Here is a 20,065-nt window from a genome sequence, read left to right as displayed (position 1 = left end):
ACCATATTTCTCAAAAAAGGAAAAAAAGATTCATTTGAGACATTACATACAAAAGATATGGATAAGATAGGAGTGAGCAAAAAATGAAATAACTGTAAATCAGTACATAAACAAGTGTATTGTGGAACTCTAAACTTTTTCATTCCCTCCTCCAGTAGGGATTTTTCAAAAGAAGTTCCCATTTCTTTGACAAAAAAGGGATTCATGCTTGAATTTTTTAACAAACAAACAAACATTATGTGATAAAGAGCATTAAAAGATGTTGCTGTTCTCTCCATTTCTAAAGAATTCAAATATTTAAAGTCAAAAAAATATTATATGATCGGATACTTTAGGAGCAAAACAGGAGCACCCATATTATAGCTTCTTGAACCATTTAAGTCAGAGCGGTGATACTATAAAAATGGAATTAGAAGGTTACTATAAGTATCAATTCCATTTTCCAGAATTGCTTACATATTTTCCTAATAAATTATTCTGCGACCATCTGGTCCTAACTATTTTGCATCTTGTTATTAGATTAAAGGTCAAATGTGGCATCTCATCATCTCTAGCATGAGCTAATGTCCTAAAAAGTCATATGACATTGACAAATAATTATATTAAGGGGTTATTCTAGACGAAGAAAAGCAACCAATTCTCAGAATGATCAAACCTGGGAGAATGCTAAGCCCTTGAACACCAAAGAAGCAACTAGCCATGTCAACAGCTACCAAGTTGTCGCCTTGGTTTGCAAGTGTAACAAACACTGCATTGCGACGGACACTTAATGTAATAACCCAGCCCATTGGGTTAGTGGGCCGGCCTGAAGAGGTGAGACCTAATTGAAGCGAACCCTGTTGCTCGCGATGGATGAAGGAGAAGACTTCCAATCGGAGTCTTCTTCCTCCTCCATTTCTTGCGAAAATCGCGGATACCCAGGCAATCCGAGTTCGAGTAGAACTCAAGGATTACGCCTATTTATTCCTCCTTCCTCCTCCTGACTCCATCGATGAAGACTTAGATCAAGCTGCCGATTTTGAGTTTCAATTCCGAGTTTCTTTCTTAGATAGTTGCCGAGAAGAACCGTCGAATGCTTCGCCGGACTGAGCGAGCTATCGGAATGGCTTGAAATAGGGCATTCGCTATTTTTTTCTTCTTTTCTCTTTGTTTTTGTCGACCGCTGCTGGCCACCATTACCCATTGTCGCCCTTGGTTGTCTCTTGACTGCACGACAAGCGATTGATCGCCTACTGTGGTTGAAAGAGAAGGGAGGAAGAGAAGGGACGAGCCCTTCTTTCTTTCCTCTTTTCTTCTGTTCGACCGACCTTAGTTATCGTTTCCTTCCGTTTGGCCGACCTTAGTCGCCATCGACGTCACTAGGCGAGCCGTCGTCGTCGAGGCTGGGTCGCTTGGTGGCCGTCACACCTGTTTCGAGAAGAGGGGGAGAGTGGGCTCTCCCCTATTTTGAGAAGAAAGAAGAGAGTTTTCTCTCTTCTCTTTCTCTCTCCTCCCTCCTCTCTCTACTTTCTTCTCTTTGTTTTTCTCTACTCTCTCTCTCTAGAAGATGTAAGAAATTCCTAATCGGGTTCTGTTGAGCTTATCTACGAACCCGAGTTGACCCCTAAAAAGAGGCCTTGAATTGTCTTAGTGTCCGGGTCGCTTACTCGTCTGATCATCTGGCCTTATCAAGTGTCTACGGAAGTCACTGATGATGAATTATATTAAGCGACCTTGGCCCTGATTGAGTCCATGCTCTATGATTTATTGATCGAATCGCTCGGGTCTGACCTACCTAAAATCGTCAAACGCTTATTCTTGTTTATTATTATTTTAATTCGACTAAAATCGTCAAACAAAAATTAATTTTGCCTTTAATATTCTTATAGGCTTAACTGAATTGCCTAGTGAAGTTTAACGGTCTAAGACGAAAGAAGTAAGTAAATCTTACACTCCTTACTAGTCAACCAAACAAAGTCTCTATCAAAAAGGTAGGTGATGTCAATGAATCATACGATTGAGGGTCTGCAAGGAGGCCGGTCATGATTCACGACAAGCAACTCATTCTCAAATGAGGATTTTCTGGCTCCAAATTTATGCAACCATAAGCAGAGAATCATAGCAATTTAAACCACTCCTTGAAATGGCCATTTATTTTGGTTATTTTAGCATAATAGAAGATTAACACTCCTTACAATCTACAACCGAGTTGAGTTGATGGTAGTTGCCACTATAGGGCTCCTTACCACATACTTCCCTTTATCATCCATCCAGCTTAATGAACCATGAAGCACCTCATCTGCTTTCTTCCCCATCTGGCCTACCAGAATGAGAGCGAAACTTTTCTTCTCGTACTTCTCGTGAAAAACCAACTTCTCCGGCACGACCCTGATTGCAAACCCCTTCATAGCCACCACCTTGGCGTTGTAACTCGCCACCGCATCTCCCATGTTCGTCACCGTCCTTCGGAACTCTTGGACAACCTTATCGCTAGCAGCAGTCTTGTTAGGATCGAAGAATGCAATGAACGATGGATAATTGAGATCTAAAGATGCATGCGAGCAATCGAAAGAATAGGTCTTGGTGATCATCTTTATCTGCTTGCTGGTATATTTCATGGCACATAAGAGTCTCACATAGTCCTCGGTGCTGGCATCATAGACAAGACCAGGATCGAGTACCCTGTTGGGCTCAATGAGACCGGACCCGATAGCCAGCGGAGTCGCCGCCGGCCGATCGGCATACCCCATGTCTCTAATTGGCATCATCGTGTTGTCCAAATTGTTTGCGGTGGTCACCAGCGCAGATCGAATTGCCGCAGGGCTCCAGTCCGGCCTTGCACCCTTGATCATTGCAGCTATGCCTGCTGCATGAGGGCAGGCCATGGATGTTCCTGATATGATGTTGAATGGGCTATACAATTCACGGGACCTGTCGAACCCTACCGATGAATTCTGCGCCCAAGATGCAAGGATGAAGCTGCCAGGAGCCAAAATGTCTGGCTTCAGCACAGTTGGGCAGCTCGCCGAGGGCCCTCTAGAGGTGTAGTCAGCCACCATGGGGGCAGGCTTTGTGCCCAAGATGGTCGCCCGGAATCTCAACATGGCTCTTGGGTCCGAGCTTTTATTTATGTACTCCAAGATGGTCTTACCATCTTGAGGGCTGATGATAGCCCCAGGGAATGAGAATTGGACGTATAAGTCCACTTTAGCATGTATGAAGAGGGCAGCATCCACTTTGGCAGACTCTACTTGGAAGGTGGCAAAGCTGAGATCCTTGGCATCACATACTACCATCTTGTGACGCGCATTCTTCAGCAGGGTCTTGTTGCCACAAGACCCCATGAACACCAAGGGAAATGCATGCCTGGTGGAAGGTGGTCTTCCAGGGTACAGTGATTGCCCAGTGATGGAGCCACCATCTCCGAGATCGACGATGCTGGCGAAGCCCCGATCGACGGTGCCGGGGCAACAAGACCCCATGAACACCAAGGGAAATGCATGCCTGGTGGAAGGTGGTCTTCCAGGGTACAGTGATTGCCCAGTGATGGAGCCACCATCTCCGAGATCGACGATGCTGGCGAAGCCCCGATCGACGGTGCCGGCGGCGATGGTAGTGACCCAGGGGGTCCCGTTGTGCAGGACCCGCAAGTCTGGGCCCCTGTTGCCTGCGGAGGTCGTGACGAATATCCCCTTCTCCATGGCGGCGAAGGAGGCCATGGCAATGGGTTCCTTGTAGAGTGGGAGGAAGTCTGAAGCCCAAAGATAGGGAGATGACGTCCACGCCATCAGATATAGCTTGGTCGATTGCGGCGATGATGTCGGACATGGCGTTTCCTTCATCCCAAAGAGCCTTGTACATGGCTAGCCGCGCACGGGGCGCCATCCCCCGGGCCGTGCCTGGTGCGTACCCGAAGAAGGACGCGTCGGGGACGTAATTCCCGGCAGCGGTGGAGGAGGTGTGCGTGCCATGACCTTCGGTGTCACGCGGGGAATTGACCACAATGGTGAGGTTTGGGTGTGCTGCAAGCAAGCCCTTGTTGAAGCTTCGGGCTCCGATGAGCTTTCGGTTGCACGCCGAGGAGCTGAAAGCAGTGCCTTGCTCGCAGACGCCCTTCCATCTGGCAGGCACGTCGGTCATGCCGTCGTCACTAAAGCTCTTGCTCTCGGGCCATATCCCGGTGTCGACCACCCCAATTATGACGTCCTCGCCATAGTTGGAGGCCGGCCACAAACCGGAACCTGAACTAAGGTGGAGGAATTCGGGGGTGTGGGTGGTGTCAACCGTCACCGGCATTTCACGGTAGCACGACAAGTAGCCATGTGATCTCTTGAGTTGTTGGAGCTGCAATGGCGAGAGTCGAGCGCTGAATCCATGAATAGCATTGTCATAGACATAGATGAGGTTGGAGGTTGGAGAGATCGAGTCAGAGGTGGCGGTGGCGGCGGCGACGACAGAGGTATACCAGCTGTGGTGGCCTGAGAAGGCTCTGGGCATGGCTGATAAGTCCATGTGGACAATATAGGTGGCAACTTCAGCTGATGTTGGTATCATATGTGAGGTAAGTATGGCTACTGCCATCCACACATAGTGGAAGGATGACAAAAGTGCCATGGTGTTGTGGCGGCGTCGCTTAGATTAGAGGGAAGCCTCTGTGCTATGCGTATATAAGGAAGAGAGAGAGAGAGAGAGAGAGAGAGAGAGAGAGGAGGGGAGGCCACTTGATATGAGCCCTTTTGGTGGAGAAAACTTGCTACAAGTCAAGAACGGAGGTATTCACCAAGTTGTTGGGTGTCACATTGCTACAAGCCAGGCTACTTGATATGAGCCCTTTTGGTGGAGATAACTTGCTACAAATCAAGAATGAAGGTATTCACCTAGTTGTTGAGTGTCACATTGCTACAAGTCAGGCTACTTGATATGAGCCTTTTTGGTGGAGAAAACTTGCTACAAGTCAAGAACGGAGGTATTCACCAAGTTGTTGGGTGTCACATTGCTACAAGCCAGGCTACTTGATATAAGCCCTTTTGGTGGAGATAACTTGCTACAAATCAAGAATGAAGGTATTCACCTAGTTGTTGAGTGTCACATTGCTACAAGTCAGGCTACTTGATATGAGCCTTTTTGGTGGAGAAAACTTGCTACAAGTCAAGAACGGAGGTATTCACCAAGTTGTTGGGTGTCACATTGCTACAAGCCAGGCTACTTGATATAAGCCCTTTTGGTGGAGATAACTTGCTACAAATCAAGAATGGAGGTATTCACCTAGTTGTTGAGTGTCACATTGCTACAAGTCAGGCTACTTGATATGAGCCCTTTTGGTGGAGAAAACTTGCTACAAGTCAAGAACGGAGGTATTCACCAAGTTGTTGGGTGTCACATTGCTACAAGCCAGGCTACTTAATATAAGCCCTTTTGGTGGAGATAACTTGCTACAAATCAAGAATGGAGGTATTCACCTAGTTGTTGAGTGTCACATTGCTACAAGTCAGGCTACTTGATATGAGCCCTTTTGGTGGAGATAACTTCCTACAAATCAAGAACGGAGGTATTCACCCAATTGTTGGGTGTCACATTGCTACAAGACAGGTTGCTTGATATGAGCCCTTTTGGTGGAGATAACTTCCTACAAGTCAAGAACGGAGATATTCACCAACCAGTTGGGCGCCACATTGCTACCAAGAAGTCGGGGAGGGGGGGGGGGGGGGGGGGGGGGGGGGGGGGGGGAGGTGGTCACATATATAATGAGAGAAATTTTAATCGAATAAAGGGGTATTCCCTATTAAGACCCTATTCATTCAATTCTGATATTCACTTAATGAGAGAAATTTTACACAAAATAATCGAATATTAAATAGTACCATATATACACATAATGCATGCATGTATGTATGTATGTATGTATGTCTGAATGGCTAAGAGTGAACTAGAAATTATAGTCTCGAGCCTCAAACAAAAGAACCAATAAATCAGGTAAGAGCTTGGACTTCACGTGAGACTTGACCCGACAATCCTATTTGAGAAGGAGACATACTAGATAAAGAGCCCTATCTAGTAACCAATAATTGGACACTGGAGAGCATCAAAGTGGTGCAGAAGAAAGAGACCCCTGTGGACTTTTCTATCACGGATTATCTTTTCTTGATCCCTTTTTCTATCAGTGACATGGTTGTTTTTTGGGGGGACGTGCCCAATCAGCATCTCTACATGTTAATATTATGTTAATGTTCGTCGCCAACCTTGTAAGTGAATATGTTTATTTCAATCCTTGATGCGTTAGTTGCTGTCGGATATGTTAATGTTCATCGTTGGCCTTGTCTATGAGCTTTCCAACTTCACTAATCAAACAATTTATCCTTTTTAAATCCCATAAGCTGGATCCTATTGGGTACTTTGGATAAAGAATGTCTTTAAGAAAGTGCTAAAAGAATGCCCTAGCTTTTTAAAGTGTAACATTTTCGATTTCTTGTAACCTTCGTGTCATCGTCTCTATGAAATGAAAGTTGATATTTTCTGCTAATTGTCATCCAAAACATAAAAACATATATCAAGTAAGCATTGTTTCAAGGAAAAAAACAAAGTATCGACTGAGCAAAAGCATACTATAGCTAGCAAGTAGTGAAACAAATAAAAAGAAGAATATTGCCCACGATGAAAGACAAAAGATGGTGAGATGTCTCGATTTTACTAGATGTCTTCAAAGGGAGAATGGACAAAGAAGATTGGGATGGCCTGAGGACGTCTTAATCCATGAGACTTGTCTCATACGAGCTAGGAAACTATGAGAAACAAATTTGGGAAGATGTTCCTATCCACTAATTACATGAGCTTCTTGGAAGATTGTACTTAAATTAACTTGACATATAATTTATCTCAAAGTTACATAGATATTAATCTATATTTTATCGTCTTTGATCTAGGGATCACTTTTTAGTTAATAATTTCAAATAAATTACCGATTAAGCTAGATCCTCCCTTGTACCCATGGATGTTTCAATTTTTACCATGTGCCCCATTTTTTAATTTGATCATTGTTGCAAGGAATTCTTAGAGACCAGGCATGTAGAGCGATGCCATTGGATGTGTCCAATACACTGCAAATGAATTGGGGTGACTTATGATCCGGCTCGATTCTAACTCAATTAAACCTCATCCATTCTGTTTTCGACAAACTATGAATTGGTTTTAGGTCGGAAAAAAAAAATCAAATCCATTTAGAAAACCAGGTCGGGTTTATATTTTGCAATTTCTAATATGACTCGACCCAACTCGGCCCACATGTCGGTCATCTGCATTTAGTTCGAATCAATAAAAATATGTTTGATTCAACCTAAACCTAATATAGCTTGCCCCGGAAACAAAAATCATATAAAACTTCCACCTTCTCTCAAACTTTCTTTCTTAATTTGTTGAATGAACCTTGCCTAAACTAATTCCTCTCATTTAACCTAGCAACCTCACCTACTCTCAAATATATTTAAGCATTTATTATTTGTTTCCATCCTTTCTTAATCATAATATTATTAGACCAATTATTTGATTTTAAAATGGTAATTTGTAAACTTATATGTTAATAATATTTATTTTCTTAGATTAATGTAGTTTTTTGAATAAAAATTCATGTTTAGACTATCATTCCATTATTTTTTAAAAAATATATATAATTATGATCCTATATTTGCTCATCAATTATTATAATTTTAACTATAAAAGGATACCTGATTACTTTATCCAAACTGCAACTCCCCGACTTGTTCCTAACTCAAACCTGCATATTTTAGATTGGATACCCTTCATGCTTGACCCCAACCTCACTTGAAGGTCCACGAAAATCCTCCTTTTTTCTTTTTTTTTTTTTTTGACACTCGTATGAATACATCCAAAAAACCAGAAAACTCTCTATTTCAAAACACAGGCACCAAAGAAAACTTTATCCATCTGGAGCATAATCAGGCCCATTTGTGTCCATTTTTACAAGAATCTAAATGATAAGAACCACACAAATAAAACCACCAAGCCAGGCCACTGATTTCTCCTGTAGAAAACTATTTGAGGCAAAAGAAGGAACCTAAGGGGAACCTAGGAGATCTTCATACACCAAGACTTGGCCTATTAGGCCAAGAGCAATAACCTTTCGATCGGATATGCTTGCTAATATTCTTCTTTATGATAATGACACTCTTAAAGGCTCGATGTAAGGTCTCCCGATCAAAAAAAAAATCTCTTAACCAGCCCCGGATAGCTCCCTGAGCCTTTAACATTGTACTCACCATGTAGCCTTTGTTAGAAACACCTCTAAAAGTCAAACAGCACCACACCTAAAACAATTTTGAAAAATCCTGAGATACTTTTAAGAACTCATTCGATTAGAAATAATCTAGCATAAAAGAATAAATCTCATATCAAATTACCATATTTGGTACGAAAAGTGTATGAGAGAGATAGTAACATAAATTGTGGGTTTCATGTTTATTTTTCTAAAAGAAATATGAAAACAAATACTACCAGAAAGATGGAATTGTCTTCCTATATTAAATTACTTAATGAATCAGAAAGAGGTAAGAGACTAAAAAAAACGAAAATCGAGGTAATCAGAAAAAATATCATTTCTTAGCAAAATAACCTCACTTATATTATACTAATATTATATTAATTATACTAATATATATTATATTAGAAGTATAATATATTATAAATAATTAATGTATAGATTAATAATATTTATAAATATATTTGTTTATTTTTTAAATATATTAATAAATTTATTAATATGTATTAATATTAATAAATAATTAACAAAATATTTATTTATTATTGTTAAATCTAATATAGGATTTATTAATAATTAGTATATTTATTTATATACCAAACCATACTAGAATAAATTTATAATAAGAAATATATTTTTTAGAATGTATAATTAATTTAAAATTTTTTATTAACTCGTGTAAAGATATTTTAAAATTTTTTATTAACTCGTGTAAAGATATTTTAATATTAACTCGTGTAAAGATATTTTAAAATTTTAATAATCTTTTAAATGATTATGTCTTCCGTTCATAAAACTTGCTTATGAAAATACCATGCGTTTCTTAAATTATGAACGGCATATGTGTTACGAAAATTGTGCTTTATTATGAAAAAAGTTTTATAAATGATTTGATGAAAATAACTTTGTTTTGAAATATGAATCTGATCATGTCATTTAGTATTTTTCATCTATAAATGTGTATGTTTGAAAGTAAAAAATATAAGTTTTCTAAAGGCTCTCAGATTGCTATGGCTGCCTCTAGAAATAGGGATCAATCGACACCCTTGAGCTAGCATACAATGAAAACGACCCTCTGCCAACGGGTTAAAGTTGGTAACGAATATGAACTACGATATTCCGTCGATTACGAAAATAGCCCTGTCATGGGTTATAGTGACTACAGCACGAATATTTATGAGCAATATTTTAATTTATAATAGGATTATATGACATGAAGAACGATTTACAAATTTATTTGCAATATAAATTTGGTACTATGTTTATAAAAGATGGAAGATTTGTTTATGCATGATTTGGTTTATGACCTGTATTTAATATACTGTATTAGCTTATTTTGTAATAACTGTTATTTTTCTTAAATGATGCATCGATATGGAAAAACTTATGCTTGATCCAATAAGATAGTGAAAGGTTACTTACTAAGCTGTCTCGCTCATATACCTGTATTTTTATTTTTCTCTCACTAGGCGAATAGGGTCGATAGGATCGAAGGATGGTCCAAGCTTGGAGTTCGTGCTAGCAAGCTTGGCGATCTATATAGCAGAGCAGAACTTTAGTTCTTCAGTTGATTATGGAATTGTAGTTCGTGAGTTTCTGAATAGTAAAGATTATAGATTTAATTTTTATGTTTGAATGTAGATGCTCTAAACCAATATTGATTTTATTTAATGGATGTTGAAATTAGACTTTTAGTTATTCTAATTTGTTTGTGATGGATTTGAAAGTTGAATGTAATGTTGGCTTTGTATTATTGTAGGCTATACCCTTCAGTAGCACGGCCATGTCATGCTTCGAATCTGGGACATAACAAATATGGTATCAAGGCAATAGGTTTGATCATGGGTTAAGCTTAAAAGTCTAGTAATGGGTAGAAGTTAAGCTTAGGTTTATGATTCGTATAATTAGGCATGTGATGGGTATAGAAGAGTTAGTTTTGATCAGAGCAAGGAGGAAAAAATGTGAGGCCCAGTCTCATTGGACTGGCCTGTTGGCCCGACCCAGCACCAAATCGTGGCCCAAAGGGCCGTTTTAGTCAAAATACAGGGCAAAGCCCTGCTTGATCGTGAAGGAGGAGGAAGAGTCCACCACGAACTCTGTCAGAGGCTAGGATAAGCCTAGCCTCCACTCCTATTTAAAGCCCCCCCCCCCCCCCCCCCCCCCGCGATGGACCTCCACCGATGATCATCGAGCTTCTTTCTCTCTCTTTTCTCCCATTGAGTTCATGGTTGCTCGTCTTTGTGCTCACCAGAAACCAAGGTCGTCGATGCCTCCAGAGCTGAGGTAACACTTCGATCCTTTTCTCCTTTCCTTGTTCTTCTTCCCACAATCTAGAATCGCGGCCGCCGATCAAGAAATCGGCCAAAAATCGACGACAAAAGAAAATCCTATTTTTCTCCTATTTTGGCCAAGTTGTTTGTTGCTCTTTTCAGCCACCAACACTACTGGCTCATGGCATCGGACCTCCGATTGAGTCTTACGGCCTCCCTGCTCTCTTCCACGATGGAGTTGTGGCCGCCATGGAGAAGGGGATATTTGTCGCGACCTCGGTGGGCAACAGCGGCCCAAAACCTCGGGTCCTGCACAATGGGACCCCTGGGTCACCACCATTGGCGCCGCCACCATCGATCGGGACTTCGCCGGCATCGTCGATCTCGGAGATGGCAGCTCCATCATCGGGCAATCATTGTACGCTGGAAGGCCAGCTTCCACCGGGCATGCATTGCCCTTGGTGTTCATGGGGTCTTGTGGCAACAGGACCTTGCTGAAGAATGCGCGTCACAAGATGATACTATGTGATGCCAAGGATCTCGAATTCGCCACCTCTCAAGTTGAGTCTGCTAAAGTGGATGTTGCCCTCTTCATATCTGCATCCTTGTACAAGGACTTATACGTCCAATTCTCGTTCCCTGGGGCTATCATCAGCCCTCAAGATAGTAAGACCATCTTGGAGTACATAAATAAAAGCTCGGACCCGAGAGCCATGTTGAGATTCCGAGAGACCATCTTGGGCACAAAGCCTGCCCCCATGGTGGCTGACTACACCTCCAGAGGGCCCTCGGCAAGCTGCCCAACTGTGCTGAAGCCAGACATCGTGGCTCCTGGCTCCTTGATCCTAGCATCTTGGGCACAGAATTCATCAATTGGGTTCGACAGGTCTCATAAATTGTATAGCCCATTCAACATCATATCAGGAACATCTATGGCCTGCCCTCATGCAGCAGGCATAGCTGCAATGATCAAGGGTGCAAGGCCAGACTGGAGTCCTGCAGCGATTCGATCTGCGCTGGTGACCACTGCAAACGATTTGGACAACACCATGATGCTAATTAGAGACATGGGGTATGCCGATCGGCCGGCGGCGACTCCGCTGGCTATCGGGTCCGGTCACATTGAGCCCAACAGGGCATTCGATCCTGGTCTTGTCTATGATGCTAGTACCGAGGACTATGTGAGACTCTTATGTGCCATGAAATATACCAGCAAGCAGATAAAGATGATCACCAAGACCTATTCTTTCGATTGCTCGCATGCATCTTTAGATCTCAATTATCCATCCTTCATTGCATTCTTCAATCCTAACAAGACTGCTGCTAGCGATAAGGTTGTCCAAGAGTTCCGAAGGACGGTGACGAATGTGGGAGATGCAATGGCGAGTTACAACGCCAAGGTGGTGGCTATGAAGGGGTTTGCAATCAGGGTCGTGCCAGAGAAGTTGGTTTTTCACGAGAAGTACGAGAAGAAAAGTTTCGCTCTCATTCTGGTGGGCCAGATGGGGAAGAAAGCGGATGAGGTGCTTCATGGTTCATTAAGCTGGGTGGATGATAAAGGGAAGTATGTGGTGAGGAGTCCTATAGTGGCAACTACCATCAACTCAACTCGATTGTAGATTGTAAGGAGGAGGGTTGATCTTGTATTATGCCAAAATAACCGAAATAAAAGGCCATTTCAAGGAGTGGCCTGCTATGATTCTCTGCTTATGGTTGCATAAATTTGGAGCCAGAAAATCCTCATTTGGGAATGAGTTGCTTGTCGTGAATCATGACCGACCTCCATGCGGACCCTCAATCCTATGATTCATTGACATTGCCTACCTTCTTGATAGAGACATTTTTTGGTTGACTGTCATCTTGCAGCCCATTTTATTATAATGTATGGAGCATTCTCATTCAAGCACGACCCTATGCATAGGCTCATCGGTTGATATTTCAACTTCCTACGTACAAATCCTACGCCGGATCATTTATTTCTTGCTTTGAGAGATGGATGAATGATGGTATTTGGAATATTTTCTCTTATGATGATTAATGACAGGCCATTAATCATTATAAAAATTATATATTTTCAGATTTGAAATGCCTTTGTGGGGAAAAAAGCTTTTTAAAGAACAAATAATAAGTACATTAAAGTAAAAATTGTACATCGTAGGAAGTTACATCAATATAGTAGTGATACATCCAATCATCTCCCCTCACTGTCCATCTAGAGGTAGCCATTAATAGGATTAACCAATGAATGAAAAATCTATATATATATATCAACCAGTTTTCCGAAAAGTTGAGACAACAATTTTTATTTTTTTTATTTCTTTAAATAAAGTCAGTACAAAGTTTGTCGATTTCACTTAAAGAATAAGAAAAAAATAAAAAATCGAGACCAACTTCACTTAAAGAAATAAAAAAAAATTGGGACCAACTTCGGAGCAGAGCCCCTATTTCAAAAGGGTTCCGGAATAGAGGCTCCACCTCGCACCCCTTGCGGACAAACAAAGGAGGATAGAAGGGCTTCCATGCCCTCTCTCTCACCCTCTCCTGGCATCTCCTTCCTTCTCTCCCTCCCTCCCTCTCTATGTTTCTCTCTTTCCTTCTCCCTCTTTCCTTTCCTCGCAGATTTTTCGAATCGAGAGCTATAATAGCGCCTGTCAGACTCTAGTACCGCTCGATATGCCCCAAATTGTGCGGTTCGAGGCGAAACGGCGGTCCTTGATATATACCATGTATAACAATAAATACTATATATAAACTAACTTGTTTACCAGTAGCATTTATTATTATTTGGAGAACTACTAAATTCAAGCAAGTAGATATTATCATTTACCGTGCAAATTTATTTTCCTAGAGGCACAATTTTATTCTTAAGGTAAAGTTAGTCAACACGTAATCATTATCTCTCTCTCCTAAAATCTTTCCAAGTCTAGGGGAATTTCAGAACTCAGAAGATTACTTCCTAGTTGCTTGAGCTTAAATTATAAACACTAAAGTAGGTCTCTCTAACCACCAACTAGGATAACAGGTTTCATGATAGATAGCTTTCTTGAATCTGCCCAAGCCAGGATTTGGCACCAATTTCCAAAAAAATAGAATCAAGTTGACAGCCTGTTATACTACTAAATCCTTCCAATGGAGCCTTTTCAATTTCTAATCTTCTATTGTTGACCACATTTAACATCACAAGGCCTGTATAACGATCAAGTGATGGTACTCGCTTCTTTTAATTATTCCTTTTTTTAATTTAATTTCTATTGTATATATTATTTTATTATAATTTTTTGGGATACTATGAAAAATCTTTCTTAGCTTACTATGAAAGATCCATGTGCAAATTTCACTCTAATAATTAACTCTAAGACTAAAAGTGCTATCACATCTACACCCATATCAAGTTTAAACTTTCAAGTCATTTAAACATCTGAACAAATAAATATGGTATTGTATAACCTACTAATATCGTATACCATGGTTAACCTTTCTATATTATTCTTAGGTCAAATCTTTTTTATCATGATCAGAGACAAATCATCCAATCCTTCTGTACTCGTCGAATGTCAAACTAATACATACGTTTTATCATAATGCCTAGTGCTTACACCTAAGCTCTGATTTATTTCTGCTACTTTTGTCATATCTCAAGTGATCGTAATATCGAGACACTTCTATCACAATCCCTGGTGGTCTTAAACCTTAAGCTCTCATATATTTCTATCACAGTCCCTATTGGTCTTAAATAGATGCTTTGATTCCAATTTTGTTACGATCCCCAATGATCTTAAACCTAAGATATGTTAAGACTACTCTGATGTGCAAGGTTTGCCTTAACACAGATGAGTCCATTAGTCATGTTCAAAAGGAAACGGGGCGCAGACGGAAAAGTAGAGATCTATAAAGCCCGTCTGGTTGCCAAGGGATATCGTCAACGTTATGGTATTGACTATGACGAGACATTTTCTCCTGTGGCAATGCTCAAATCCATTCGGATTATGCTTGCGATAGCAGCACACTTGGATTATGAGATCTGACAGATGGATGTTAAAACCGCTTTTCTAAATGGAGATTTAGAAGAGGAGGTGTATATGATACAATATGAAGGTTTTATATCTGCAGATGAGTCTAAGGTGTGCAAACTTCAAAAATCTATTTATGGATTAAAGCAAGCTTCACGGAGTTGAAACATACGATTTGATAAGGTGATCAAATCATATGGCTTCATTAAGAATGAAGAGGAACCTTGCATTTATAAATGGGCAAATGGTTCAGTTATCATATTTCTTGTTTTGTATGTGGATAACATTCTTTTAATCGGAAATGACATTCCTGCATTACAAGGAATAAAGGTTTGGCTATCATCTCAATTTGCCATGAAGGATTTGGGAGAAGCATCTTACATCCTAGGGATGAAGATCTATAGAGATAGATCTAGAAGATTGCTTGGATTATCCCAATCCACATACATTGATACTATATTGAGGTTCAGTATGATTAATTCTAAGAAAGGCTATCTTTCGATGGGCCATGGAATTAATCTTTCTAAAAGGGATTGTCCGACAACTCCTCAAGAAAGAGAGAGTATGGATATAATTCCATATGCTTCGGCAGTGGGATCTATAATGTATGCCATGACATGTACTAGACCAGACGTGGCATACTCACTAGGAGTAGTGAGCAGATACCAGTCTGATCCAGGTAGCAACCACTGGAAGGTTGTAAAAACCATCCTTAAGTATTTGAGAAATACTAAAGATCAGTGGCTGGTCTACGGTGATTCTGACTTAAAACTTGAGGGATATACCGACTCAAGTTTTCAGTCAGATCAAGATGATAGCAAGAGCGTGTCGGGATATATCTTTACTCTTAAGGGTGGGGCCATCTGCTGGAAGAGTTCCAAGCAGCATACAGTGGCAGATTCTACATGTGAAGCAGAATATATCGCAGCATCTGATGCCGCCAAGGAAACTGTATGGTTGCAAAAGTTCATCACCGAGCTTGGAGTGACACCCTCCATTGATGGTCCTTGACCCACCCGAAGATATGTTAAGACTACTCTGATGTGCAAGGTTTGCCTTAACACAGATGAGTCCATTAGTCATGTTCTTCTTGGATGTCCTCGGGCAGTACAGATTTGGAGGAGGGCTTCGTTTTTCCTGCCGCGGTCCGCGGTGTCTGCAAAGGTCCTTCTTCGACACCTATTGGGCGTCACATTGTTACAAGTCAAGGCGTAAAGAAGGGGGCGGGGATACTATTGGCCAAGTTGTTGGGTGCTTTGGGTCACATTGCTGCAAGTCAAGAATGCGGGGAGTGGGCAATACTATTCACCAAGTCAAGAAGTCACGATGTCACATTGCTACAGTCAATAATGGGGGAGACTGGGTGCTTTGGGTCACATTGATGGATTTACCATATATTTTCTTGATTTACCATATATTTTCTTTTAAAACACATGATCCATCAAGTAAGAGATCCATGTCTTACTATGTGGCTAGGTATGATGAAGACATTGCAAAAGTTGTATGCTTAGAAAACAAAAGTTGTGAGGCTCAATAGTCCCACATCGGAAAGACTCGTTCCAGAGTCTGGGCATATGAGGCGGGCGTCTCCAAATCCTGCAAATGCGTTTTGGAAAGAAAACAAAACTGGAGAGGGGTGAAGGACGCTTGCGTAAAGCCACAAAATCGGACAATATCTGGCAGGAGAGCTCCGTTTTCCCTCCTCATGTGGCCCCCACATGAGCACTGCTTCGTTTTTTCCTGCCGCGGTCCGCGGTGTCTGCAGAAGTCCTTCTTCGACACCTATTGGGTGTCACATTGTTACAAGTCAAGGCCTAAAGAAGGGGGTGGGGATACTATTGGCCAAGTTGTTGGGTGCTTTGGGTCACATTGCTGCAAGTCAAGAATGCGGGGAGTGGGCAATACTATTCACCAAGTCAAGAAGTCACGATGTCTCATTGCTACAGTCAATAATGGGGGAGACTGGGTGCTTTGGGTCACATTGATGGATTTACCATATATTTTCTTGATTTACCATATATTTTCTTTTAAAACACATGATACATCAAATAAGAGATCCATGTCTTACCATATGGCTAGGTATGATGAAGACATTGCAAAAAGTTGTATGCTTAAGAAACAAAAGTTGTGAGGTCCAATAGTCCCACATCGGAAAGACTCATTTCAGAGTCTGAGCATATGAGGCGGGTGTCTCCAAATCCTGCAGACGCGTTTTGAGAAGAAAGCAAAATCGGAGAGGGGTGAAGGACGCTTGCATGAAGCCCTGAAACCGGACAATATCTGGCAGGGGAGCCCCATGTTCCCTCCTCATGTGGCCCCCACAAGGGCACTGGGTGCCTCACGTGCCCCGCGCAGGCGGGGGCGTGACATTTGGTATCAGAGCCGAAGACGACTCTCTTCCGATGGTGGGAAGGGTGTGAGGCCCTAGTTCCATATCGGAAAGACTCGTTTCAGAGCCTAGGCATATGAGGCGGGTGTCTCCAAATCCTGCAGACGCGTTTTGGGAAGAAAACAAAACTGGAGAGGGGTGAAGGACGCTTCTATGAAGCCCCAAAATCGAACAATATCTGGCAGGGAAGCCCCGTGTTTCTCCCCTCATGTGGCCCCCACATAGGCATTGGGTGCCTCACGTGCCCCGCGCAAGTAGGGGCGTGACATTTGGTATCAGAGTCAAGGACGGTTCTTGTCCGATGGTGAGAAGGGTGTGAGGCGCAATAGTCCCACATCGGAAAGACTCGTTCCAGAGCTTAAACATATGAGGCAGGTGTTTCCAAATCTTGCAGACGTGTTTTGGGTGGAAAACAAAGTCAGAGAGGGGTGAAGGATGCTTACATGAAGCCCCAAAACCGGACAATATCTAGCAGGAGAGCCTCGCGGTCCCCCCTCATGTGGCCCCCACGTGGGCACTGGGTGCCTCACGTGCCCCACGCAGGCGGGGGCGTGACAAAAGTGATCTGGAGGAATAATATAATTAAGGACAGTAATCATGAGGTAACTACTACATGTAGTTACATAAAAATGTTATACAGGTGGTGTTATATTAGCAGTGTGTAGCATTTTATTGCTCCATTTATACCATATCAACTATATGCCAACACTTATGAAGCAATGGCAAAGTTTCATTCGACTTTTTTGAGTCAGATCTATCTATATAGAACAGGGAAGCCATTCCAAATTCATTCGCATTACTAGAAATTATTATTTAACACATGATGCATGTGTTCGGTGAATTAAGAAAAAAATAATTTTGATACTAACTAGCTCAGTCCATTCCATGGGCCATTTTCTCTCAGTGGTTATACTCTTTTGCATTAATCTCTCTCACTCTCTCATTCATTTAAAATAAAGATCCCTAGGCTATAACAAGCATTTGTAGTTATCGAACAAGAATGTGAGTCTCATAGAATTATTAGTGTTGTTCGATAAAAATAATTAATGGATTGAAGTGACACAAGATGGTTTTAAAACTACTGCTTTTCATTGTCAAGGCTGTTTCTCTGTCCATCCTCCTGCATCTGGCAGTATAATTAACTACTGCTTAACAACGGACCATAAGACATCAATTCACTGTTACTTAGACTTTGAGTGTGTTGGATCAAAGCCATAGGATCTATTAAAACTAAGGTCACGGAAAATAATCACCATTAGATTGTCCTATTTTTTGGACACGCAGCAACTTATACAACACGGGGCAACGTCATGGACATAGTCCAAGTAGGGACCGCTACAAAGTTTGGATGCGTACAAAAAGGTGGGAGCCCGCTGCACGATCCACAGCCAACCTGATTTGCACCTTATTCCAATAAGGTCAGGCTGCATGAGGCTTGTGACTCATGACTTATTCCAGTGCTTTATATAAATGGAATCAGAAGTTCGAATCCAATCCTGATTCCCTTCAACTTAAGTTGCATTCGATCGCATTAAGGTTTCTTATTATCGATCGATTGTGTTTTTGAAGTCTGATCAAGTCGAAAACAACCCCAACATGTAATAGGAATAACGGATAATCCTTACTCTTCTCCGATATTCCTGCGACTGTAACTAGATAATCTCCCTGCTGTTAGCTCCAGTATATCTTCAAGGATATGCTCCGCTGTATTCTGTTGTGGGTTAACAAGCTTACAACCTATATATGTAAAGGTTTATCAATGGGAAATTTATCGAGATCTTATATTATTTATGGTATCAGAGCAATCACTTTCCTCCGATGAGAAGAAATCGATTCTCTCTCATGGCTTCTAGTGATTCATCAAGTGCCACTCTTGCTATTGTTAACAGCCCCACCACCACCACTCCCCAACTGATCTCGATCAATGCAGCCATCCAACTCCCTCTGAAGCTAACCTCGTCCAACTTTCCTTCATGGCGTGCACAGTATGTCTCCCTTCTCATTGGCTACGACCTAATGGGTTATGTCGACGGCTCAACCCCGTGTCTTATATTCTTTAACATGAACCTTAAAAAACATGTACTATGCCACTTAATTGTATCTACATATCCTCGAAGAGAACCGGTGCATAACCTATTAGTGGCACGAATTTGATGATCCACATTTGAGGGTCACAAACACTGCTATAGCCGAGTGGTTGCATCCCTCTTCCAAGTGAATGGGATTGTATGATCAAACTCGGGGAGGTGCAATTTGACATGTTTGCTGCATTTATGTACCTGATCTACAATGTAGTAGAGGTTGAAAGTTCAACAAGGTTAGTCTAAGTGATCCATTCGAGTTCGGCCAGGTCGCATTCGAACGATTTGATTTCGGAAGAGATACTGATTAATTCACACTTGCCCTTGGCCTTCATGGTCTCTGACCAACTCTCCCTGTCACAAAGCAGTGGCATTATCAATAAATAGGGTATTGCTTTGATGCCCATATGATCTGAAACCACCTCTTCTAGTCTACGTCCATGAAAAAATGACATATGCAATAAAATAGAATCCTTAGTTTTGACTGAGTGCTAGGCATCAATTAGAGCCGTGATTCAAGCAATCTTGTCACAGGAATCACACTAGAGCCATAAGATGTGACTTTTGGCAATTCCCACCAACTAGACCCCTGATGCAAGCAGTCTTGGAATTTTTTTTGATAACCTTTCAACCAAACCAAATCAATTTTACAAGTTAGGCCCATAATTCCCTAATCTGAATAAATTTCTAAAATAGTTTTTTTTTCCATTTATATGTTTGTTTTCTGGTGTTTCTATGTTTTTCTTCTTTTCCTCCCTATTAAGACCCTATTCATTCGTTTCTATCTGTATGTCTGGTTAGCTAAGAGTGAACTAAAAATTATAGTCTCCCTATTAAGACCTTGTTCATTCATTTCTGATATTCACTTAATAAATGTAATTTTATATAAAATTAGTGAATATTATATAGTACTATATATACACATAATGTATGTGTGTACGTCCGTACGTATGTCTGTCTATTTGTTTGTCTGGTTAGCTAAGAGTGAACTAGAAATTATAGTCTCGAGTCTCAAACAACAGAACCAATCAATCAGTTCAGAGCTTGGGCTTCACGTGAGACTTGAC

General features: G+C 41.3%; 2 pseudogenes; one reads left to right on the top strand and one right to left on the bottom strand.

Moving 5' to 3' along the window:
* Positions 1-2,104: 2,104 nt before the first annotated feature.
* Positions 2,105-4,599, bottom strand: LOC103704429 (annotated as a pseudogene).
* Positions 4,600-5,424: 825 nt separating this feature from the next.
* On the top strand, positions 5,425-12,267 carry LOC103704428 (annotated as a pseudogene).
* Positions 12,268-20,065: the final 7,798 nt, after the last annotated feature.

The sequence above is a fragment of the Phoenix dactylifera genome, chromosome 1 (assembly GCF_009389715.1).
Source record: "Phoenix dactylifera cultivar Barhee BC4 chromosome 1, palm_55x_up_171113_PBpolish2nd_filt_p, whole genome shotgun sequence".
In the NCBI taxonomy this organism is placed as follows: Eukaryota; Viridiplantae; Streptophyta; class Magnoliopsida; order Arecales; family Arecaceae; genus Phoenix; species Phoenix dactylifera.
This window is presented reverse-complemented; position numbering and strand designations above follow the sequence as displayed.